The following is a 25,806-nucleotide window of genomic DNA, read 5'->3' on the forward strand; positions in this document are numbered from 1 at the left end:
GAACCTCCTGCTGGATTTTTTAAAAAGTGTTTTTGGTGATTCGATACTTATTTCAAGTATAAAAGGAAATATTCTGATCCTTTGGTGTACCGAAGAAATCAGTGTTCAGTTTTCCTCTGAACAGTTTGCATCAGAGCTCAGAGCTATTTTCGGTATAAGATACACAAATAAATATTTCCTCTGAATGCACATGGCTTGGTGATGTGTTCCTTGTTTTTCCTTCTATTGTCCTTTGACTGCAGAGGAACAGGGATGAAAAATTGAATTGGCTTAAAGCATTAACAAAATTTTAACTGCTGGAAGCAAAAGCGATGAGAAAGAGTTTGCTGGGTAAGCAAACCTGCACCATATTGTTTAGAATGAATCTTTCCACCCTGAGCCTATTTTTCATGTGTACTATTCTGTGTACATGGGAAATTAAAATCTTCAGAAAAATAATTGGAAGTCATATTTTGCACAATTTAATTCAAACCATTGAGGAGCCTACATTGTTATTTTAGAGGTCTTATCAAAAAATAAAAACTGAAGCCTGAATATGGAAAGCAAATTCTTGAAGGTAAAAGAAACAATATGTTGCTGCTTTATCCCCAGTGGATACCTGGATTAGTACCATGCATTACTCAATCTTTCTTTAAAGTGATAAAATTTTTTTCTTCAAGTATCAAAAGTTTTGGCCAGATTGTCAGTCTTTTCTGGTTGTTAATGTTAATATTTAGTAAGGTCAGATCAAGTTTTCTCAAATCTATCAACTGCCAGATAATTGATTAATAATGAACTAATAAACCTAAAGAGATTAGAGCATCAAGTGGCTTATACTAATGACTCAATAAATGGAACCAAGTATATTTTCATTATTATTGTTATACATAGGTAACTTCTTGGTCAAATCACTACATAAAATGTCTGAGTATCCAAGGACATAAGAAATCATGTAAGTCTGCTTTACCATGCCTTACTCGCAAATGTAATTAAAGTTCCCTTACATAAGTACTTTTCACAAAAATTGAAAGGTGACACCACTGTATTTTATTAGAAAATGAGAAAACAGCAATTGGAAGGAATTATGAAAAAGGGACATGTGAGAAATACTTCAAAAGTTCTTTGTAAGTTAATTAGCAGCTTAAAGATGCTGTCAAAATGTTATTTTGCATGTTTCAGATGAAATCTTTTAAAAGAGGGAAAATTTCAGGTAAATTACCCTGTCAGCTGCTGTGCATAATCCTGTTATTTTAGGCAAGTTAAACAGTTATTCGCTGTTCATTAGCTGTAGCTGTTCTAACTTATTCTTTTACAACTGGGCAGATTTAATTCAGTGACAAGAAAAATACTGCAAATCAACAGTTACATGAACTGAGTATGAAAAGAAGTAAGTAGGAAATGATTCATATTCACATGAGGACAGCTCATGTTTAAAGAAAAATTTCTCACATTGGCTTGTCTTGATACTACAATAGATAGTTGTAAGTATCTGTAGGTAATGACATTAACAACCAGTGCACTATTTTGGTGAGTATTCTTGGTGTGTATGGCTATGTCAGACATTATAAACAATCATCAGAAAACTAATTTAATACTATCATATTTGTTCATCACTGTCAATAGTATTTTTTTCTGTCTGATAAAAATCTAGCTTTCTTGCTCATTCCTGACATAGGTCTATTGTTTATAGGAAAAAATGTGATTGAGTTTTACATGAACATGCAAATTTATTATTTACACTCTTGATAAGGATGTAAATTTGCTTGATATTTTCGCTAAACATTTTTAAGCCAAAACATAAATTCTTACTAGAAATGAACTAATAGATACTTTTCTTCCCCAAATTGTCACATCAAGGCTTGGTTGATTATTCATCTGTATTTTGGTTTTTGAAATCTGACTTAAAATATACATTTTATGCAAAAAATTGTGTGTATCAATTGCCCTCTCATATTAAATATTTTCCTGCTGATAATTATGGATAAAATTAAATGACACAGTAAAATCTAGGTCATTTGTAATGGAAAAAGTATCTAATGATAGAAAACTTGTTTGGGGTTTTGCACTTTAATACTTATATTTTTTCTTTTTTTCACAAGAATTGCCTCCTTTATTTATTTCTAAAAGTTTTATAGGTTAGCCTTTCACATTTCATTCTTTAGTTTCTCGAGAAATTATTTTTCTGATTTATGCAGGAAGATCCAATTTTCCTTGTTTTTTTTTATTAGTGCAAGCAATTGCCCCAGCCCCAGGGTTAAGTTCTCCCGCATCTTCCAAGTGACCTGCAAGGCTATCCATCACTTACTAAGCTTCCATTATAAGTGGGCCTGTTGCTAGCTCTCTGTTCTGATTCACTGGTCAATTAGTCTATTGCTGTGCAAGGTCTTAATACAAGGTCTTTTTTTTTTTTTTTTTTTTGCAGAGGCAGAGTCTCACTTTATGGCACTCGGTAGAGTGCTGTGGCATCACACAGCTCACAGCAACCTCCAACTCCTGGACTTAAGCGATTCTCTTGCCTCAGCCTCCCGAGTAGCTGGGACTACAGGCGCCCACCACAACGCCCAGCTATTTTTTGGTTGCAGTTCAGCCAGGGCCGGGTAATACCTATATTTTATCAAAACACATATAAGCACAAATGTTTCCTAAAGAATGATATCATTGAACATAATAAACCTATTAGATAATCCAGGTCATTGCAACATCACTTCAGGGAAAGTCCTTAATGGGTAGATGGAAAAGGAAAAAGCAGTTAATAACATGGTAAAGAAAAACTTGAGAAACTTAGTGGAATATACAATAATTATTATAGCTTAGTATTTGCAAAATCATTATATAAAAGTATACTTAAGGCGGTGCCCTTGCTCAGTGGGTAGGGCGCTGGCCACATACGAGGCTGGCGGGTTGAAACCTGGCCTGGGCCTGCTAAACAACAAGGACAACTGCAACAACCACAAGATAAAATAGCCTGGAGCTGTGGCGGGCGCCTGTAGTCCCAGCTACTCAGGAGGCTTAGGCAAGAGAATCGCCTAAGCCAAGAGTTTGAGGTTGCTGTGAGCTCTGACGCCACAGCACTCTACCCAGGGTGTCAGCTTGAGACTGTCAAAAAAAAAAAAGGAAAGAAAAAGTATACTTAAAATCTCTGTTTTGTTCCAGAATAAGACTGAACATAATATAAAAGAGGAAACTTTTGATTTATTTCTTTTCAAGAGTAAATGTAGACTTTTATTCTTACTGAAAAATAATATATACCAAATGGAGGAAATAAAGAATATTAAAAAGCACAATGTACATCATAAAATTTACCATAATCTTAACACTCAGTGATTAAAAAATAGTTATTATTTGTCAGCCTTTTTCTAAGATAGACCCCTATCATGTATCCATCTTCTATCTATCTATATATCTATCCATCTATCTATCATCTATCTAATATGTCTATCATTAACCTCAAATAGCTATCAATAGAACAAGTAGTAACTAAAGATACAAAATCCTCCTTCCTGATGAATTTTAAGCTGCATAATTGCATCTGGATGACTACATGTCAGAATGACAGAAATGATTCCTGTTCCAATAGTGACTGAAAAAAAATAACCTGGATGATCCTTTTAAATACTAGGATTCCATGTACTGAAGATTTCTGGGGAACCATAAAGAAACCTTCCTAGGATGGGAGAAATGAATATGTTAAATAAATTGTGAACTAAGCAGGTCCTGGGCAGTATTGGGTGTTCTTTGTTTATTGCCTTTTTGATCATGTGGTCTGTTCTCAGCTTGACAGGCAAAGCTGATGTCATCTCCCAACCTTCTACCCTAATGTCAATGTCTTTATTCCTTTCTGTTGCTTATAACAGTGTATCTGACACTGGGTAATGTATAAAGAACAGGAATTTATTCCTTATAGTTATTAAGGCTATGTCCAAGTATACATATCTAGGATATGTAAATATCTACCTATTTACAAAGCTTTGTTTTCTTTGTAAATATCTGACACCTTCATTTTTGCTGGGCGAAACCTTCTAGCTTCTATTTTGTATATGACTCCCTACTTTTAAAATATACAATCACAATGTTATGTATAATACACATACTTATTTTTCCCTTCTTATCAATGAACTATTTCATTTATTTTCATATTGCTTTATAGAAACTCTAGAAGTAAGTCTGCTTCTAGTAGACTTAGTAAGCTCTGCTTCTAATAGACTAGTAAGGCAAGCAAATGTGAATTAAGTATTAGAGACTTTAAAACATTTTAATGGTAAAGATAAGGAAAACAAAAGGCGTAATATTTTAAAATAACTGACGTTGTTTCTGTGCTTAAAGAGAGTTTCCAAAAGGTCACAATCATTTTATATCAGGGAGTACTTTAATGGACCCTTTGATTTTGTGGCAATAAAATGCTTGGGCAGTATTTCAAAGAAAATGGAATGGTCAAGGCAATGGAATGGTAAATCACTCTGCATGATAAGCTTAGTGAGTCATCCTTGGAAAGAGACTGTTCCATATGAACGAAGCTTCAATTCCTCTTTGCTGCTGCCAGGACAGGAGTTAGAGGATCTCTGGTCCTTGAGAAAACAAGAGTTTGGAGAAGGGATGGTGATGCGCTGCAGTCTGTAATGGGAATTGTGTGCCTGAGGGAAGAGAGGCTGAATACAGAACTTTCTGTGAAGGACGTAGCTGGCATTTCAGTGATACATCCTATTTAATGATGAACTGTAAGTTTTTGTGATGAATATTTGCATTCTGTGTTTTTTTATGGGGAGGTCTGTGGCTTAGTCACCTTGAGTTGCTGTAACAAAATGCCACTGACTGTGTGGCTTAAACAACACGTTTATTTGTTATAGTTCTGGAGGATGGAAGGCGAGATGTCTCGCGTTTGGTGTCTGGTGAGGGCCCACTTGGTGCTTCATAGACAGCTGCCTTCTCATTGTGCCTAATGTAGTAGGAGAGGCAGGCAGCTCATCAGAGCTTCTTTTATGCATACCTAACCACCTCCCAAAGGCCCTGCCTCCAAATATAGTCACATGGCGGATTAGGTTTTAACATATGAATTTTAAGGGGATGCAAACATTCATTCAGTAGCCATCTTTAATAGCATCAGTTGATCACAAAATCCTTGAATCAGTGTTATTTGTCAAGTAAGTGAGTAATTGGGAAAAATAAATTAGTAAGAAAAGCAGAGATAAATCCTGTTTTTTCATATTAGAAAGTTTAGTTTGTCAATTTCTATCATTTTCCTATAGATGTCTCTTCAAACTTGTATAAGTGCAAGTTTTCTGAGAACCGTACCAATAAGAGTAAAAGTTATACGATATGAAGAATTGCTTTTATCTACCTAAAATCTATGTTTTATAAAACATTGGTTAATAATATTGACTTGAGTAGAGTCAATCTTTTTATTCTTAAATAATAATCTGTTAGACTATCTTCTGATGTAATTGGCATGTAATCTAATTATTTCTCTCACTCATTTATAGTCTATAATATTTAAATGTTAAGTTGATAAGATTTTTAATGATGAAGTTTATAATCTATGAGATTTTTAATGGTTAATGAAAATGTCATTTAAAAAATATTTGTGTGGACCAGACACAGTGGCTCATGTCTGTAAACCTGCACTCAGGAAAGCCGAGGCAGGAAGATTGCTTGATCTCAGGAGTTTGAAACGAGCCTGAGCAAGAGTGAGACTTTGTCTCCACCGAAAAAAAAAAACAAAATAGAAAAACTGGCCCGGGGTGGTGGTGCATGACTATATTTCCAGATATGTGGGAAGCTGAGGTAACAGGACTGCTCGTGCCCAAAAGTTTGAGGTTACTGTGAACTATAATGCTATGGCACTCTACCCAGGGTGACAGACTGAAACTCTGTCTAAAAAAAATGTTTAAAAGTAAGAAATAATTTAACTCTAGGTGAATTAAATTCTAGACTGTTTGCATTGCAATAATATATAGAAACTTGGCAATGGGGGATGTTAACTTAGATCAAGGTGGGCTTGATAGAAATGGAGATAAATGAGAGGATTCGAGAGAAATTTAGGAGGTAAAATCTGAAAGACATGTTTATGAATGATGATAGATAAATCGTAAGTTTCTTACATCTAGCCAAATGGTGTGGCTAACTCTTGTGATAGGAAATAAAGGAGGGGAATCTGCTCCTTTAAAGATGTGTGGTCTCTTTAAATTTTTGAAAGTATGATATAAAAAACTGAGTTCTACCAGAAATCTGCTGTCTTTTTCTTTTTCTTTTCTTTTTTTTTATTGAATCATAGCTGTGTACATTAATGTGATCATGGGGCACCATACACTGGTTTTATAGATCATTTGACACATTTTCATCACACTAGTTAAGATAGCCTTCCTGGCATTTTCTTAGTTATTGTGTTAAGACATTTATGTTCTACATTTACTAAGTTTCACATGTACCCTTGTAAGATGCACCACAGGTGTAATCCCACCAATCACCCTCCCTCCGCCCGTCCTTCTCCCTCCCTCCCCTCCCTTTCCCCCTTCACCCTATTCTTAGGTTATAACTGGGTTATAGCTTTCATATGAAAGCCATAAATTAGTTTCATAGTAGGGCTGAGTACATTGGATACTTTTTCTTCCATTCTTGAGATACTTTACTAAGAATATGTTCCAGTTCTATCCATGTAAACATGAAATAGGTAAAGTCTCCATCTTTCTTTAAGGCTGCATAATATTCCATGGTGTACATATACCACAATTTATTGATCCATTCGTGGATCTATGGGCACTTGGGATTTTTCCATGACTTAGCAATTATGAATTGAGCTGCAATAAACATTCTGATACAAATATCTTTGTTATAATGTGATTTTTGGTCTTCTGGATATATACCTACTAGAGGAATTATAGGATTGAAAGGCAGATCTATTCTTAGATCTCTAAGTGTTCTCCAAACATCTTTCCAAAAGGAATGTATTAATTTGCATTCCCATCAGTAGTGTGGAAGTGTTCCCTTTGCTCCACATCCATGCCAACATCTCTGGTCTTGGGATTTTGTGATATGGGCTAATCTTACTGGAGTTAGATGATATCTTAAAGTAGTTTTGATTTTCATTTCTTTGATGATTAAAGATGATGAGCATTTTTTCATATTTCTGTAGGCCACGTGCCTGTCTTCTTCAGAGAAATTTCTCTCCAAGTCCCTTGCCCAGCCTGCATTGAGATCACTTGTTCTTTTCTTGCTTATACGTTTGAGTTCTCTGTGGATTCTGTTTATTAAACCTTTGTCGGAGACATACCTGCAAATATTTTCTCCCATTCTGAGGGCTGTCTGCTTGCTTTACTTACTGTGTTCTTGGCTGTGCAGAAGCTTTTTAGTTTGATCAGGTCCCAATAGTGTATTTTTGAAGCTGCTTCAATTGCCCGGAGTGGGGGGGGGGTCCTCCTCATAAAATACTCGCCCAGACCGGTTTCTTCAAGGGTTTTCCCTGCACTCTCTTCTAGAATTTTTATAGTTTCATGTCCTAAGTTTAAATCTTTAATCCAGTGAGAGTCTATCTAAGTTAATGGTGAAAGGTGTGGGTCCAGTTTCATTCTTCTACAGGTTGCCAGCCAGTTCACCCAGCAACATTTGTTAAATAGGGAATCTTTTCCCCACTGAATGTTTTAATTGGCTTGTCAAAGATCAAATAATGGTAAGTAGCTGGGTTAATCTCTTGGTCATGGCTGGGAAGAATCAACATTGTTAAAATGCCCATACTACCCAAAGCAATATACAATTTTAACACAGTCCTTATTAAAGCTTCACTGTCATACTTTAAAGATCTTGAAAAAATAATACTTCATTTTACATGGAATAAAAAAAACTCCAATAGCCAAGACATTACTCAGAAATAAAAACAAAGCAGGAAAAATCACGCTAACAGACCTCAGACTATACTATAAATCGATAGTATGAAAACAGCATGGTATTGGCACAAAAGCAGAGAGGTAGATGTATGGAAATCTGCTGTCTTAAAAAAAGGTGATGTAAAGTTTGTACCTGATGTCATTTAAAGTAAATCATATACTTTTAAATTTTGTTGATAAGAGTTAAGATGTGGAGTTAGTTTGGCATTGCCTTTGTGTGTGTGCATGTGTAGATATAAGTAAGGACATATGATATCACAAAAAGTTTCATTCTCCTAGAGCTGGCTTGAAATTCATCTGTTTTTCCTAGTTTCATTTTACATCTTTCATCATCAAACCCTAGATTTCTTCTGCCAGAGTAAAAGAGTCTGATGGGTGAACAAACGAGTATTTGAAGGAAATAAAGCACTCTTGTGAAATGGAAAAAAAAATATTGTTGGAACCAATGGACTGACTAGTTTGGATAACATACAATATTGTTGGTGTCATGTGTTCTGGACACCAACTATCTGATAGAGAGGAGCCCCTGCTGCTGTTCTGCACATCACAGCTAATCTAAATTCATAATGCCACTTGCAACCCCTGCTTTTCTTTCTATGAATTGCAATGACTAGGTAGAGAATTTAGCAAAGCTGGATAAACCCTAGGGAAAAACAGAGGGTTCTGTTCCTAATTTTTTTTTGGTATTGTCTTTTATGGTTGAAAAGAAAAACAATTTTTTTAACTTCTTTAATAGCCATATAATCTGAAGAATGGCATGTATATTTATAAATTTATATATGTTATATAAAATACATATAAATATATCTTTGTTAAATGAGAATCTAAGAAATACATTATATGATGAAGGAACTGACATTATAAGTCTCTCATATCAAGTATAGAGTGAGACAGGAAATTAATTTCTAGAATACCATTTAAGATTTTTAAAACACTGTTGAATAACTCTTGTTTCTGTAGTTTAATGATTATATATACACATATGTATGTGTGTATATATATATAATACACATTACTGTTATATAATATGTATATATAATGTATAATATACACACACACTTTACTGTTGAATTATAACAAGTAGAATTAGAGCAATTGGATTTTCACGTTTAGATTTTGGTATGGCATGAAACATAGTGGTATAATGGCAAGAAACACAGAGTTATAAGTATAAACAAATTCCACGTAAACAGTGCCAATTAAATAGATTACTTTAGCTGATTAGCTTATACAAAATGGTGTCTTATTATATTTTTGTCACTTAGCATTGATAAAAGATATTCTCCCTATGTTTTCAAGTGAACAATGTGATAAGATGACAACTCTTAAATTAACTTAGGACTGAATTGCTAAATCCATCTAATGCTTGCTGTAACTTTTACCTTAACATGGTTGCCTATGCACTAACGCTTGTTAACTTAGAGTTTTCCAGATGTGTTGACAGGAGGAAATTAAAAATAAATTTTCTAAAGATTAGTTAATTACAGATAATAAATTTTGTTATGCAAATGTGGAAATGATTTAATTTTACAACAGCTGTAAATTAAAGCTTACCTTTTATTTGCACTGTTAAATTGCCAGTCAAACTGAAAGTTACCCAATTATGAGACATTTTAAATTTTTAAGTGTTTCTGATCTTTTCCTTTGGAAGAAATCTAGTCATATAACTATGATCCTTTGAGATACCCTTTACAGTTTTGAGTTAATGATTCAATATATTTCTACCCTGAATTTAATTCTCCAGTGCTTGAGCCAGACTCAGGAGTAGATGTTAGCATATTAGAAAAATATGGATTTTTACTAACCATTCAGCCATAACATGTGTTCATTTTCTCTAAAAAATTACAGTTCAATATAATTACTTTCATTTTAAATTTCAATATAAATGATAGTGACAATGAATATGATAGTGACAATAAATATATTTTAATATAAATTATAGTGTATATACATATTATGCACACATATATATTAGCCCGTGGCTATATATATCTCCTATATATTTACTTGACTCATCTAGTATAGCTACCTTTGTATTCCTACTTCCAACTAGAATGATGTTAAGTTCATCATTTGTCTTTCATTTCTTCCTTTCCCCTTCCTTTTCTTTTGCACTCACCTTCTCTCTCTTCTTCCTCTACCAATTCCAAAGGGAAAGAGTGACGTTATAAAAACCCAGCAATCGATATAGAGAAATTTAGTCTAAAAATTTACAAGGATGAAGGGAATAACAAAGATAACAAAACCCCAAGATCACTTAATGATCATGATGCCGCGGACCACCCAGTTGGTGGGCTCCAGTCCGAGGGAAAGCAGGGAGAAGGAACGAGGAAAGTTGAGAGGTCGGCGCAGGAATGACAGTCTGGCACACCACGGGTGAAGTATGCAGCTGTAATTTTACTGTGAAACTTATGCAAGTATTTATACACTTTTGCTCACAGGCAGGGGCGTCATGGGTTACACAAGGGTCATTCTGAATTACTGGGAAAGTTACAAATTTTTTCTTTACGGTTGCAGTTTTGTGTTTAGGTAAGCTCTGATTGTTTTAGATATTTTTACCAATGTAATTACTTTGTCTCTGTTCGTAATTGATAGCAGTTAAAAGCATACCTAAAATAAACAGTACCACTCATGGTTGTGAAATTGTTTTACTCCTAAATCATTGGTATTTACTGTGATGGTATTTATTACTTAAACGTTTTAGTGCCTGACTTATAGGCGGCACTGAGTCTAGCAGGCTTGTGCCTTATCTTATCCTGTAGTGCGGTGGGTTCAGCCTTGAGAAAGTACATTGTGATTAGTGTCAGAGCACACAGACCTATGCTAAAGAAAAACAAAGTAATAAATTTTAAAGGCTGCCACGGTCGTTCAAGCTCCTGTGGGTGACTTGGCACGTAGAGCACCGTTTCTGATGCCGTTTGTGCAGGGGTCGCTGGGGGCGAAGCTCCGTGGAGCACAAGCCTCCTTACCAGCGTTCTAAAACGCGGACAGCGCCGCCTCACTACGGCTGTGGTGCCGTGGGTGCGGCATCATGATCTAGTATTAAATTCCAGTCTGAACTTCCAGGCAGACTAACCTGTTTCCCTGAAAATAAGACATCCTCCGAAAATAAGACCTACTTACAGGAAAGATAAGATGTCCCCTGAAAACAAGACCTAGCGCATCTTTGGGAGCACACCTTAGAATAAGACACTGTCTTATTTTCGGGGAAACAGGGTAGCAGGCACTATTTCAGCATATCTTCACATGCATAGAAGAACATGACTGATAGAATTCCCTTTAGTACCCAGTGAACTACACCCCTCTCTCCATAGAACCGGACACACCCACCTGGAACAAGCTTTGCTTGTCTCTTAGGACACAATTTCCCTTTTATCTGATAATAGTCCCTCAGAATTCAGAGCTTAGCTCAAAGTCAGTCATGTTTCTTTGTTATATGTCCTTTCTCACATTTCATTAATAGCACTTTCACAGTTCATAAAAAAATACATGTTTTGCAGTGTTTATTACCCTTCTACTTTTTAATCTACAAGAAGATAAAGACCAATTCTACGTTTTACTTCCAATTTTCAGCCCTAGTACCTCTCCCAACACTAGGCACATGATACATGATCAATTCTTATTTGTTTATCTATTCTAATATTTAATTAATGAATTAAAGTGTGCACAAATATATGACACACATTCCCCTAAGTTGGAGAATTGAAAAAATAGTAAAGTTATTTGTAACTGCTTATTTGAAGAACTATCCATTTTTTCTTATGAACTATGATGAAAGCTAAAAGTGCACTAAAATCAAAAGAAAATTTAAGAAGCAATTTGAGCTTCTGGGGCTCCCGAGGCCATTGAAGTCAGATATGTGGCCTTTCGCTGGTCCAATTTGACAAACAGAACTCAGATTATAGAGGCAATGAGTGCTCATCTCAACCAATTCACTGAATATCAAAGATGCAATGCACTGTTAGGTGTTGTCAGAGATAGATCTACTCATTTTTTTGCAAAAGCAAAGATTGAGGTAATGTTACAAGCAACTTTGAATATCCCCATTTAGGTATAAATCCTATGCAACCCAAATATACATGTTAGCCACATCTAACACACTGATGGGATAATTAAATGGTGAATTTCTTATGGAAAGTCTGGAACCAAAACATCATAGAGATTAGATGGCAACAATTATTTTTGATTAGTGATATTAAATATGTATATATACTTATATATATATAATTCATTATAACATTTGTGACAATTTTATAAGAACAGAAACTGAGTTTTCTTGAGCCATCAAAACTTAAGACATTTGCAACAAATCATAAGAAAGATTTTTCTACCTTTTTATTTGGTTTGATTTCTTTAACTAAGATGAACTACATGGTATTATCACTTAGATCTCTTTCTCCATATTGTTATTAATGTTTTTCATTTAGTTCCTGTGGGTAATGCTGACACCAATTCTCATGAAAGGAAGATTGTTGGTATCATTCTTATATTGGTTGTCAGGAAAAAGTTCACTAAAAGAGCATTCGTTTTTGACTTTCTTCTCTGTCTCATGACTTTTTATCTTATTTTCCTTCATCGTCTTTTCTTCCTTTCTATTATAGTCACTCTACAAATGAAAGTTGGGCCTCTATCCCAAAATTGGTTCTGATGTCAAGTCTGATGATATCACCCACACTAAAAGGGTATAAAAAGATTATTACTCAGATAATGAGGATTTATGTGGCGGGCAATGTGGGCTTCTCAAGAGGGTCTGGAAATAGTTTGAGAGAGCAGAGGAAGGAGGCTGAATTGAAATTTTTATGGTGGACTGAATGATGGGTTAAGGATGAGTGTTCCTGGGGCAGACAGGGGGTTTCACAGTTGGAAACCTATGTTGGCACCAAGGCGCAGGCCACCCAGGCTTTCTCATCAATGTTTCCAGATGTGTGGCAGAAGAAAGAGCAGGTGAACATTAGGAAAGTGAGTCCATTCTATCTGTGTTGCTGCAGAAGACATAATTTCATTCTTTTTATAAATGAATAGTATTCCATTGTGTATATATCACATTTTCTTTATGCAATCCTTCATTGATGGACTCCCAGGTTGATTCCATGGCATGGCTATTGTGATTAGTGCTGTAATGAACATATGAGTCCAGGTAATTTTTGGAATATTAATTTATTTGGTTTCTCATTAGTAAGGAAACTATATAAATTTTGCACATGAAAACAGAGTGTAGAATGATGAACAATGGAATCTTGGAAGGGTGAGGAGTGAATGACGGGAACTTGCTTGTTGGATACGTGTGTGCTTCAGTGATGTATACACCTAAGGCCCTGACTCCACCACAGTGAATATAATAGTCTAAAAAAGATTGCCTTTATACCTCATGGATATATACGGATAAAAATAAATGGTAACAGAAAAAAAAATGGAGCTAAATTCTTTATTACTCTTCTCTGTCCTTCCCCACTTCCTTCCTCCCTCTCTCTCTCCCTTCTTTTCTTCATCCCTCTTTTCTTTCCTCATTCCCATGCCTTCTCTTGTTTCTTGTACACATATCATTCTTTCTTTTTCTTTTGTCTATAATTCTTGTTTTCTGCTTTCATTACCATTAAGAATTGTTATTTATTTCTTAAGAAGTCCTATAAATTGGTGAGGCCTATGTGACAAAGTCACAAGAAAGGGAACTTCTCAAGTCAGCAACTCCTGTATCACATGCCTTTATGGTTCCCCTAGAATTTGACTTAGTGGGCTTTTTTCATTTCTGAGCCTCCTCATTGTGAGGACAAGCTTATGATAGATTCTTCACAGGTCATCATTATGTCATATTGACTGAAAGGTGAGGAGATTTTGCCGTGTTTCTACCTGCCCTGGAGATGATGATGTCATTCCCTGACCTCAGTGGTATTAATAGCTCTTGCATCTCCTTATGGCTGTTATCTCTTTTTTATTATTCACTATCTACATGTTGTTTATTCCAAAAGAATTCCCTCAATCTTATAATGCCTCAGAATTATCTTTCTATTCTTTCTATCTTTCTTTAATGTACTTAAGTTTTACATGTTCATACAATCTCATATGTGCTTTTTCTTGATGTATCAAGCACTAACCTATACATAATCCCACATGCCTTTTTTGGTACTATTATTATTTTCCTAATATATTTATATACTATCAGAAGAAATCTTATAAGAATGGCTACTATTTTATGTTGAAGTTACCTCCTAGCTTTTTGTGGGATAGAGAGAAAAGTTGGAGATAATTATGCCTTATTTATTGAACACTAGGGACTATTTTTGTACTTTCTAATATTATAATATAGCCATGTAAACAACAATATGATTATTTTTATACCTTATAAAACTACTCTTCAAAGAAGATAAGCTATTTGAAAAAATTATATAACTAAGATGTGAGGCCAGTTCTGGTGCACCTGATGAGGTGGGCGGCCACCTGTGGAGAGACTTGAGTGCAACATGCTTTCCATGCTTTTCCAACATGGAAAAGCCACTGTGTAGCCAAGGGACAGTCTTTGGAAAGGTTGGGGCATGTCTTTTGAGTAGGCTATTTAGAGCTTCAGGCTCCCAACCCTGCAGAGATTGAGGGCAAAGAAATCAGGAATATGGGACTAGGCCTTGTGTCAAGATAGTAACTTCCAGCCCCATCTTACACAGCTGTATCAGCATTGTGACTAACATCTCATACCCCAGAATGTCACATGTTGAGCAGGCAATGTATGGCAATCTATATATTCTTTCCCTTTTATTCCATATTTTTCCCCTAGATTTTTCTCTTTTCTTTTTTTTGTATTTATAATTTTTCATTCTTTCTTTAAGAGTAAGGGATCCATTTTTGCTACAGTTGTTCTAATCCTTTTATGATTTTTTCCCAATTTTTTCCCTTAACATTTTTTGTTAGTTTTATTTTACTTTCTTCAGGAATATGGGCTCCATTTTTGCTATGGATTTATGGTTTTTCTACTCCTTTTATTGTTTCTTTCCTTTTCATTTCTCTCCTTTTATCTCTTTTTATAAAGATTTTTCTACTTTTCTTGTCTTTCCCACATACATTTCTCAAATAATAAATAAAATATACCCCCTTTTTTACATCTTATATAATTTCATTTTTATTTTTCTTTATACACTTTTATTATTATTATTTCTTTTTTTCTGATATGTTTTATTTTTTGTCAACTGTATTTCCTTTATAAAAAGGAGCCTCAGTCTGAGGCTGGGGTGGGCTGCATAGCATGGGCCTGGGAGTCCTTCTAGCTTTGGCCTTTGGAAGAACACTATTAGTAGGTCCCCACTGCAACATACAGCTTTTTTCTCTCTCTCTCTGTCTCTCTTTGGTGGAGGTGGTATCTTGTTTTACTCAGGCTGGTAAGAAGCTCTTGACCTTAGGGAGCCACCCATAGAAGACTGCAGAGGGTGGGAACTGTGGGTGTGGGTCAAAGCACCCTGCTGAACACCACTATTACTTCTATCTCTCTGATTGTGTTCTTCTCTTCTCTTTGTCAATATTTCCCTTTATCCCCACCTCTTTTCTTCTTCTTTTCTCTTTTCTCACTTCTTGCTCTTCACTCTCTTCCTTTTAGTATTATAACAAAAAATGTCTTCAACACCTAAGCACAGAGACAAGGTAATTTAAAGAAAAGGAAGAAGTGAAAGGAAAACGTAGGGCTAGGAAGCAGATAAGAAGAAATCATTCATGAGGAGGAACCAATAGAAAAATCCTGGCAACATACAAAACCAGAGCAAAGGAACTGACCAACTCATCCCCCAACCTCCCCCTCACCCAATCATCAGGTAGCTACTGCAGAGGATTCCAACTATAAATAAATGATAGAAATGACAGAACAGAAAATTAAAATGTGGATGATAAATCAATGAAGGAAATTGCTGAGAAAAAGAAAAGTAACCAGAAGGCAATCCAAAAACAGAATCAAATAAGGGATGAAATACATGAAGAATATAGAAAGGATGTAGCAGAGCTTAAAGAATTGAAGCAATGATGGAACTTAAAGATAAAGTAGAAAGTATCAAGAACATATTAGTCCTTGAAGAAGAAAGAATCTCAGAGCTAGAGGGTAAAGCTCTTAAGCTAACTCAGGCAGTTAAAGGGACAGAAAAGAGAGAAAGAAAGCAGAACTTTTGCTCAGAAAATTATGGAACATCAAAATATGTTCAAACGTACAAATTGTAGGTATCACAGAAGGGAAAGAAGACCAAACAAGAGGAATGAAAACTCTGCTTGAGGATATCATAAATGAAAATTTCCCAAATACCAACAAAGATGCCTACATCTAAAAAACAGAACGAGAGCACATGAACAATCTAAAGGATCATCTTAAAGAAATAGAAAAGGAAGAGTACTCCAACCCCAAACCTAACAGAAGAAAAGAAATCCTCAAAATTAAACCAGAAATAAATTAAGTTGAAAACAAAAGTCATTCAGAAAATTAATTAAACAAAAAGTTGCTTCTTGGAAAAGATAAATAAAATTGATAAACCATTGGCCAGATTAAACAGAAATCAAAAAGTAAAATCTTTAATAACCTCAATGAAAAATGAAAAGAGAAATAACAACTAATACTACAGAGATACAAGTTTATGATAATTTGTTATGTGGAACTAGAAAATGACACAGTACTACGTTTTGGATAGAGTCTCAGGAATTTTGTTCTGATACTCATTGGCTATTTCTGTACATCGCTTTAGGCTTTTGATGGCTAGAGCAAACAAATGTTTCCCCCTGTGGAGACAGGACATGAGGCCATCCAAATTTTGTCAAATAGACTTTTAAAGTACCTTCTCTTTACACACAAATGTCCTTTCCCTCCTGGGATAGTCCTTGAGACTTATAAACTGATTGACTTATGAGTGGAAGTAATTTGCAAGTATACTGCTCAGTGTGAAAATCCTTCAGTTCTTTGCATAGAGAATGGATCACTATGGATAGCCATTTTGTTAAATCTAAGTACCCTATTTGACTACATGAGGCTCCACGGTTTATGTACTTGGGAAAACAGTCAAGATTCAATATTTCTCTTCTATTAATAACCTCCCCTTCCAAAAGGCTCTCCTGACCTTGAAATAATATGATTGCTATTGTATACTTCTCTGCCTCAAATACTTTTAACAAAGTGCTTGAATCCAAGGCTTCAAATACAGCTTGATTATATTTATTTGGTGCAAAACTTTTGTTTTTAACTTTTTAAGAAACACCATATTCCAGGAACATCTAATTTTTCAAACTTTATTGTGCATGTGAATCAACTGCAAATCATGTAAAAATTCTGATTCATTAGGATTTGGGAGGACCATAAGACTCCTTTTTAGGAAGCTGCAGCATGCTTCCAGCGCTACTAATCTTTTGAGGAGCAAATCAACATTTTTACAAAGGAATTGAAGTTTGAGATATTCTGCTGCAAAGATATAAAAGTCTGAATCTCCAGTATTTACCTATGCCCAGCATTAGTTCCATTACTCAGTTGGTGTGGAAGAGGGGACCTTCCTTATTGGTTACCTTTGTTACATAGACTTATTTGAAAGATACTTTAATTTGATTTAAGGGATTTTTTTTTTTTGCTTTTGAATTTGATGTGAAGTAGTTCATATTACATTACACAAAGTTCTACTAGAAATCTGAAATAATAAATTAAAATTAATAATAAATTTATAAATTAATAATTTATTTCAGAAAACTGAAATAATAAATAATAATAATAATTTTACAATTTTGACAATTTGTGCTATGAAGAAGTCTTTATGAGTCATAACACTCTGTATAATCTGTCATTAGCCTAATGTTTTATGTGACATGTCTCATGTTGGCCAATCCTATTTGTTTATATAAAAGAAGGATGAGACGGTGCAAATTTATGCAGGGGCTGAAATATTCAGAGTATTAATTATAAATATAGCAAGTAAGGTAACAGCTCTTCTGGATAAAGTAAACAGATATGATATATTCTCTTAAGAACAGTATATGGAGAAAAATCATATAAATACTCAAGAGAAAATAAAGCCTTGAGGAACTCTCAAGCCCTCTGAATAACAACATATTTTTTAAACACCTAGTGCATATGTAAAAGAATAATCTACCTTCCTTCAATCTATTAAATTTTCATCAACACTTTCATAAAAGTGGAAAAATTCGATTATGTTTTGTGGGCTTTTGACATGTAAGATAATATAAGTATAATAAAAGAACCTATGTTTCTAGTTTATTGCTCATAAAATTGGCAACAATTGGTCATCAATAACTTATGCACAGATATAGATGTTCTTTGTTTCCTAAACCTCTCAGGGGGTAATAGTGTTTTTATCGCTGAAGTTATAGCTTCCACTCATCTTCATAGCTTTCTAAGGATTTTATGTTCTCAGATATTTGCTGTTTAATAGTGGCTCTCAGGCTGTTGTTTTCAAAACAAAGAATGTCTAATTTACCTGGGTTCAAGATAATTTGTAGTCTATAGTACCTCTTAAAACCGTAAAGGAGGCCAAAATGATGATGTGGTATTGTTGACATTAATTTTAGTGAGGAAATATATATGCAGCAGTGACTGCACAAAGAATAAAGGTAGATTTAAAATGGTAATAATGGAAGTCACCTAGACACTTATTCGACATTTTGATGCTAATGTTTTTTAGCAGCTTTTTGTCTGTAAGCCTTTTGTTAGTTCTGTCTCATTAGAATGTCTGATTTCTCATAGTTATTACAGACTTTTCTCTACTTCAGATAAGTATCTATGAATGATACATATGACTGCATATTTATGTAAATACCACACACACACACACACACACACACACACACACATACACATTCATATGTGATGAAAACGTACTTTAAAATTTTAGGTCTCATTTCAGAAAAACTAGTATTTTCATAGATTTGCTCCTAGTTATGTCCGTGAAACAGTCTTGTTTAATGTCAATATATTAGGTACCAGGATCCCACAGAGTTCTATTTTATATTTTCTGTAACTCATTACAAAATTGTGAAGATTAAATATTATCAAACGCTTAAGTGACACTGACTAGTTTTCATGCGCACCTTAAACTGTCTTAAATATTTGTACTTATTTTTAACTGCAACTCTGTGGAAAGACCCAACTGCTGTCCTTGTTTGTTTAAAGAGAAAATAGACACAAAACAGGACTCATATCTTGCCTTAAAAAGAAGTGAGATTGGATTCTAGACAGCCTGCCTTGCTCATTAAGTAAAATGACAAATGTAAAATTAAGTTTGGACAATTAATGCCAAGAATTTTTTCACAAATGCTAATTTTTCTCTGTACTTGCTTTTAATTTCTTCATTTTCTCATTTTTCATCTTGAAAAAAACACTAGAAAATAAATCTTTAGTAGCACTCAAATATTCAGGTAACTTAGCTTCAGTCTTAAGATTAGCAATAGTAAAATCACAAATTTTATTTTTGTATTCTCTATTGAATGATGAAAATAATTTTAATATTTGATATTATTTTGTCATTTTTCTGTATTATTCAATCTCTTTTATTAGTTAAGCCAGTGTATTAGAGTTAAAACCTTTTAGGTTAACAAAATTCTTCTTAATAGAATTGCTGAAAAATTCTGATTATGACTTGAAATGTTTTGTCATGACTTCTTATAACAGAAATATTATAACCCTAAATAAAGCCTACTTTTTTCATATATAAGACACTTGAAGGGTGAAAAGAAAATGCTTCAGTTACAACAAACCATACAAAGTATGGCTATGACTCATGTATTCTTATGACAAGGAAGAAATTGGATGATCCACATAGTAATGTAATTATATCATCTGCCTTTTACTATATAACTCGTGATTATCAGATAAAACACATAATGGACTAAAATAGCACTTTAATATTCGCTTGATAGCAGTTAGCTACAGTGTACAAAATTAAACATCTTTTCTAAGGCTTTAGAATTTTCTTATAAAACTCTATAAAATAGACGTATTAAGCTAAAACATTTTGGTACAAAATTACCTACTTAACAGATTTCTGTTGTGTTTTGCTAGATTACTCTGACACATGTAAAACCACTTGACTTGGAGCTTTCTGAGAGTTAATAATTTACATTATTATCTAGATTTTTACATATATTTCTTATTCAATACAGTATAAATCTTTGTAGAGCTGGTTTATCCTTTGGCTCAAGAACGGTTTGACTCTGAAAATCTCATTCAAAGAGTGAAAACTTTATGACTAGTATTCCAGGTGGTCACATCTTCTAAACGAACTAGCTTACATGTTTGAATAACAAATTGATTAAAAAGAATTATTTGTATCACAAAGGGAAGAGAAAATGATTTTCAGTCTTCATTCTTTTATTTTCAATTGTGTTTTTAAAAAGTTTTTTAAGATTTGTCAGTAGATGGTAAACTTTCAGGTTTCCTCAGCAACCACACCCTGAAAGTGAGATTATATGTTATTGCTAGAAAATACATAGGACATTGTTACTATTTTTTTCCCAAATTAAGTCATGATGAATATTAACAGTTGGCCTGGTTCTTTCTTCTAGCTTATGGATTGTCCAAGTTTTGAATACTATTTTAGAGTTGTCATGTTGCCATGACACAATACCATAGACTGGGGACTCACACACAGAAGTGTATTTTCCCTCTGTTTTGGAGGCATGAAGGCCAAGCTCAAGATTCCTGCTGAGTTGGTTTTTGGTGAAAGCTTTCTCCCTGGCTTGCAGGTGGCTGCCTCCTCAATGTGTCCTTAAATAGGGGAGAGGGGAAGAGAGAGAGAGGGAGAGATCTCATTGTTTTCTCATATGGCTTTCAGTTCCATCAGATTAGCACCCAACCTTATAACTTTATTTAACCTTAATCACCTCCTCAGGGCCCTATCTCCAAATATCATCACATTAAATGTTAAGGTTCCAAACGTGAATTTTGGGGGCACACAGTTCTGTCCACAGTAGATCCCTAAATTAGTGACATACATTGAAATAACACAAAAGAGTATATCAGATCCAAGAAAAATGAGAGTATTCTTAAGTTGCTGTGTACTGAACCAGCCTCTGTACCTAGTTGTGGAAGTCATTAATTAGGTATCATCTGACTGATTGGTAACTTTTAATTGATATTTATCCTGTAGATAATGAGCATCAATAGAGAATGAGTGTGAAGTTCTGGAAAACCGGCAATGTGGAAAAGCCACAGAGATCCCAGAGCTGATGGCTTCCTGGAGATGAGGTGAGATGAGGTGGTTCACACTCATGCAGCCACCTCTTGGGAGTCATAAGACATTGGCTGTATAGTTGCTGTATAGATTATAATTTCTCTTCCTTATTCTTTCTTAAAGGTGAACAGACTTGCTGCTGAGTGAAGCCTACTGCGCATTGTTGATTTAATGAGGCCAAACCTAAAATCTACTTCTGGTTGAGCAGAGTAGGAACTGCAAATGCTAAGCATTTGAGACTATCCAAAGGAAACTAGTGATAAATGAATTTACATGCCCTGTAAAATAAAGGAGAGGCTGATAATGTGGTGCAAATTGTACCATGGAAGAAATATAAAGGATGATGAGTTGTGAGGATGAATCCCCGGGTTGGTAGACAACTCTGTAGATAACACTAGATCCCTGAGCCCCATGCCACACCCACAGCCAGACAATGTCCTTGTCCTTTCTCTCCTCCAGACTTCCCAGTCATACCTTCCCACAATCCTACCTTTTGAGGAAATTAAACCAGTAAGGACCAGAAGTAAGGAAAACTACATGCCATGGAAGGCAAAGGAGGGTTAGATGCTGAAAATAAATGATTTAAGGGAAAATCTGCCTACAGAATGACCAAAGCTACAGCCCGCATTTCCACTGATTTTAGATCATGAAGCCAGATGTGATTCTCTTCTCTCAACTTCATAGGAAGAGATGGAGAGATGATTAGAATATAATCCTGCATGAAAATGGATTGCAGAAAACAGTGAGATTTTGATATTTGGGTATCCACAAATAAGCTTTACTTGCTGCAAGATTATCTCCCCATAAAGCCTACTAATTGATATTTTTTACTCATGCCTGTGAATAGGGTTTCTGGTTGGTGAGTATTTCACTCTTAAACCTAAATAGACCAAGTTCCTGAGATATTTCATGAAATATTTGATTAAAAAGAGAAACCAAAATAATAAGTCAGTGAAGGATACTTTAGAAAATAGTGATCATTCAGGAGGCAGAATAACTTGATAAATTGTTTTTTTTTTTTTAAGCTTCAATGACTATTACAAAGAGAATATATGCCCATGTCATGAGAACAAAATGGTTGATATAAAACATAATAATGAATAAAGAAAAATAACTTTGAATTTTAGGAATAAGACAACAGAAAATTCAACAGAGAGGCAGGTAAAATAAAGGTTCTGAATTCTAAAGGAATTGCATATATCTGTTAGATACGCAAAAGACAAACAGATGGATGATAAGTAAGAGACGGTTGAAACATCAGAAAGATGATACCCTCCTCTGCACTCTGGATCAGACGATTATTAGAGAATGTGCTTCACCAAAATGAAAAGGTAAACCAAGAGAGAGAAAGAAGCCTGGAAAGAAAAGGAGTGTCTGAGGGAGCAGTCCTAGGTCAACATCCTGCAGTAGGTCAAGAGAACAACTATTTCAAGTGGAAGAAGAAAAGCTCTAGAAGAAATGTTATGGACTATGGAGGAGGAGGAGAAAAAATAATTGATAGATTAGATGACCGTTTGACCAGGTGGAAAATAGTACTGAATGTTGATTAAGACCTCTAAGTTTGGAAATCATCAGCCAGTTATCGATATGAAAAGGTAACAACTTGAAACTTTTTAAATAAATAAATGCTATTATCAACTCCAGAGGAAAATAAGGTTTATGAAATGAAAGTGTAATCACACATATGCTACCTATTTTAGTAGTAAATTCATGGAGTTATGTAATTATAAATATTGAATGCTAAGTAAGTCAAAATCACAACTGTAATAGGAGAGGGCAAGGTGTTGGTTAACTTTATTATGTACCATAACGCTCAAAAGTGCCATCTAAAATCAATGTATCAGGAAATAACAGTGGGCTGGAATGTCTGTTCTTCCTTGTTTCCAACAAAAAGTCCTTGTGTGATATTTGAAAGGTAACACAGAAAGACACAACTTTACCATCAGGTGGTAGCTGAGGATAGACACTTGGCAGATGTAAGGGTTTGCAAAGTCTCCAGGTGAGCTTTTTGAGAGTCATCCTCATTGGTGTTGGTGAGGGACTTGGATAGGCCATGTCCAGAGAGTCTTGAGGTTTGAAGTAGCTTGGTTACCAGACCCACCTGCTTACATATTGAAGTGAAGATCCTCAGTGACTGTTTTCTTTTTTTTTTTTTTTTGGCCGGGGCTGGGTTTGAACCTACCACCTCCGGCATATGGGACCGGCGCCCTACTCCTTGAGCCACAGGCGCTGCCCTCAGTGACTGTTTTCTAAACTTTTCCTCCTTAGCCTTTCCAATAGTCAAATGAGCCTTTAATTTCCTATATTAAAACCATATAAGCTAGGGAGGAGCTGGCCTCTGTTTTCTGAATTTGGACTAGAATAAACACTAGAAAATTTTTATTTAAAATGCAGATATTGGCCCAGCGCCTATGGCTCAAGCAGCTAAGGCACCAGCCACATACACCTGAGCTGGTAGATTCGAATCCAGCCTGGGCCCACCAAACAACAATGACAGTTGCAACCAAAAAACAGCCAGGCATTGTGGTGGGCGCCTGTGGTCCCAGCTACTTGGGAGGCAGAGGCAGGAGAATGGCTTGAGCCCAGTAGTTGGAGGTTGCTGTGAGTTGTGATGCCATGGCACTCTACCCAGGGGTGACAGCTTGAAGCTCTGTCTCAAAAAAATAAAATAAAATGCAGAGATCAATATGTAAAGTAAGTGCTAAAAGTATTAAATCTTAGTACCATAGACTAAATGTTTTTGTTCCTCTAGCATTTATATATTGAAACCTAATCCTCAATGCCATGATATGGGGAAGTGAAGACTTAGGTATAAGGGTGAAGTCCTTATGAACGGACTCAGTGCCTTTACAGAGAGATCCTAGAAAGCTCTCCTGATCCTTTCCCCAAGAACCCAAAGTTTGGCACTTATCCCTAAGGCCACATCAGAAGAACCGGGACAAGTGGTTTGCAGTAAATGAGGAAAATGCAGACTCACCTTTTAAAATACTTTTTTTCTAACTATAAGCAGAATTAAAGCTTTCAAAGGGAAGGTTTTCAGCTTCAGACTATTGCTATTTATTTATTCATTTATTTATTTTTTCAGACTACTGCTATTTAACTAGTTGGTAATTCTGATCAATCCCATCTCCAGGGAATACAATCTTTTGACCTTTGCCCAGACAATTCCATTGAGCCATCTCCTGTGGTACAAAGAATACCCTAAGTATTGCACTCAGCATTTTATATATATATTTTTTTTTAATCTTTTTTTTTTAATTAAGGAACATTATGTCTCAAGATCAAGAGACTGTGTCTGCAATGTATGGCACAGTGATTTGGACAGTTAGTACCCATGACATGTTTATGGTAATGAATTCCTGTTGAAAAGACTCATTTCTCTCTTTATCCTCCTACATATGAAGCTTTATATTTTGTGCTTTAAACGAGGGGCAGACACAACTTGTATAAATTAACTGTAGTGCTCAGAACTAAATCCAATCTTTCAAACATACCAGGACAAAGGGGCTTTTAACTCTTGTTGTAGATATTTTGGGAAAGTAAGAAGGCAGAGTTTAATTGCATGGCCGATGATGCAATCAGTCATGTCTACATAATGAAACCCCAATAAAAACACTGAACATTTAGCTCAGAAGAGCTTTCCTGATGGACAAAACTGTGTACTCTCACACATTAATGTGCCAGGAGGGTGACACTGCCTCCCTCCACAAGGAGAGGACATCAGACCCAGCACTACTCATTTTTTCTTTAGCTGGTTCTGATTTGTATCCTTTTAGCTGTAATAAAGCTGTAATCAACAGTCTGTCAGTTGCTAGAGTTTTCTGAGTCATTCTTGTGAATTATCAAAGCTGCAGGGGTAGTAATAATCTTTAAACTTACAGTCAATTGGTCAGAAGTGAGGTCAGCCCTGAAACTCTTTCTTTAGCTTGCAGCGAGTAAGTAGTTTGGCATCTGAGTAAAGTAGTTTCATGGAGGCATCTGAGTAAAGTAGTTTCATGGAGGACTGTGCTCTTACCCTGCAAAATTTGGCCTCATTCTAGATAGTGTTAGAAGACTTTGCATTGATATTTCCCTTGCTGTTAAATGCTGATCAATTCTTTGTAATGATTCCAGCCCTTTTTGGCGTGACCATCATTTGTAGAATGTCTATGGCCCCATCCAGAGTGTTCAAGTAATTCTGAGTCCCCTGAAAATCACAGGGTGCCTGGAGCATTGCCTGAGGCTCATGTGTCCATCTGCCACCGTTTTGGCATGACAGTATTCTGCATCTGATTGAAAGTGGCTATATGCACTAGAGGCCAGTAACTACTTAATTCACTACTTCTCAGAGTGAATTTTGTGATGTGCCACCTAGGCTCTCTCCCCTTTACAACTGAAATATGTAGCTCTCAACTTCTCAGAATGTCACTGGTTAACTGCTCTGAGATGACAGTTCTTTCTGGAAAATGTTCCATGCTAATGTCAGCTGCTCTATCCTAGTGACAACCTGCACTCAGTGAGGGTAAATGCAGGAATATAAAATCCCAATTATCTCCCTATAGTGAAGACAGTGCTGAAGATCATCACAGCTTCACAGATCCTTGTAAGTTTGGAGAGGCCTTTGTTTAAACTGCATCACAGTCCAACTTTTCCCTCTTCCCAATCCCTCCTCATTTCATTACTATTTAAATTTGTGAAAAACTCTATACTACAATTCTTACATGTTAATCTTTTCACATTTTGCTTCCCAGGGAACCCAACCTCCAATAGTTGGCACTATGAGTGTTCAC

Source organism: Nycticebus coucang, chromosome 16, assembly GCF_027406575.1.
Source record: "Nycticebus coucang isolate mNycCou1 chromosome 16, mNycCou1.pri, whole genome shotgun sequence".
In the NCBI taxonomy this organism is placed as follows: Eukaryota; Metazoa; Chordata; class Mammalia; order Primates; family Lorisidae; genus Nycticebus; species Nycticebus coucang.